The sequence below is a fragment of the Octodon degus genome, unplaced genomic scaffold (genome assembly GCF_000260255.1).
Source record: "Octodon degus isolate 3935 unplaced genomic scaffold, OctDeg1.0 scaffold00032, whole genome shotgun sequence".
Classification (NCBI taxonomy): domain Eukaryota; kingdom Metazoa; phylum Chordata; class Mammalia; order Rodentia; family Octodontidae; genus Octodon; species Octodon degus.
Window position 1 is genome coordinate 19,182,693 of NW_004524608.1, and position 1,507 is coordinate 19,184,199.

Consider the following 1,507-nt stretch of genomic DNA (forward strand, 5'->3'; position numbering starts at 1 on the left):
ATCCAAAGCCCGCAATATCCAAGGAGCCCCAGAAATTCTCTTACCTGTCATTTGGTGGTAGGGACAGGGATTTTTAATATAGCTTTAATCCATTTATTAGACAGAGTTTGTTGTCCTTCCTGCAGTCTATAGCCCAAATATGTTACTTGAGATAAACAAAGCTGAGCCTTTTTGGCAGAGACTCTGTAGCCCATTTTATCCAATTTTCATAGCAGGTCCTCAGTTGCCTCTCTACACAAGTCATAGGAGTTAGAGGCCAACAATATGTCATCAACATATTGTAACACAGTTACTTGGGGATGTTCTTCCCGAAAATTTAGAAAGTCTCTGCTCAGTGTCTCATCAAACAGGGTTGGTGAGTTTTTATAGCCCTGAGGTAATCTGGTCCAGGTTAATTGGCCATTTTCTCCCATCTGGGGGTCCACCCATTTAAAAGCAAAAATGGATTGACTTACCAGGGCCAATGGAATCATGAAGAAAGTATCCTTTAAGTCCAGGACTGTGTAAAAGACTCGGTTCGGGGGCAGCAGACTCAGAAGTGTATATGGGTTGGGCACCGTGGAGTGGATAGTTTCCACTCTACGGTTTACTTCCCATAAATCCTGGACTGGTCTGTAGTCTGTGGTTCCAGGCTTCTGTACTGGCAACAGGGGTGTGCTCCAAGCAGACTTACAGGGAACCAGAATGTCCTCCTTTTTGAGTCTTTGTATATGGACACTTATCCCTAACCTGACCTGTAGGTTCAAGGGGTACTGGCGGACATGAACAGGAGATGCCCCAGGTAAAAGAGAGATCACTACTGGTGGCTGATGGGCAGCCAGACCAGGGAGGTTATTTTCAGCCCATACCCCAAGTATTTTAGATGTCCATTTTACAAGCAAGTCAGAGGAGATCTCTTTGGGTTCCTCACCTGCCAGCAACAAATGTTCTTTAGTCAAAGGGCAGGTGTATAGAATGGCAAAACGTAAAGGATTTTCTTTCCCAAGTGAAATCTCTATAGAGTTTTCTTGGAAGGAGATTTGTGCTTGTAATTTATGGAGTAAGTCATGACCAATCAAGGGGTATGGGTATTCTGGCATAACTAGGAAAGAGTGAGTCATCTGTTTTGTTCCCAGGTTTTCTATACGGCCCTGGGTCCAAGGGTATGACTTAGTCTTTTTAGTGGCTCCTTGTATATGTGTCCTTTTTTCTGATAGGGGCCCCACCGGTTGTTGCAGGACAGAGTAAGTAGCTCCAGTGTCTACCAGAAAGTCAATAGATTGGCCCCCTACCTCTAAGGTGACCATGGGCTCCTGGGGGCCAGATTTAGAGCCCTGGCCTGTTTGGACTTCCTTTTTCTGCATCAAGACCTGAACAGGCTTTTTTTGTTTGTTTGTTTGTTTGTTTTGGACAGTCATGTTTTTAATGCCCTTTCTCCTTGCAATAGGCACACTGGTTCTCTTTAAGAGGCATCTTTTTTCTTTTTTTAATCTTTCTTCTTTGGATCTTTTTTTTTTTTTTTTTTTTT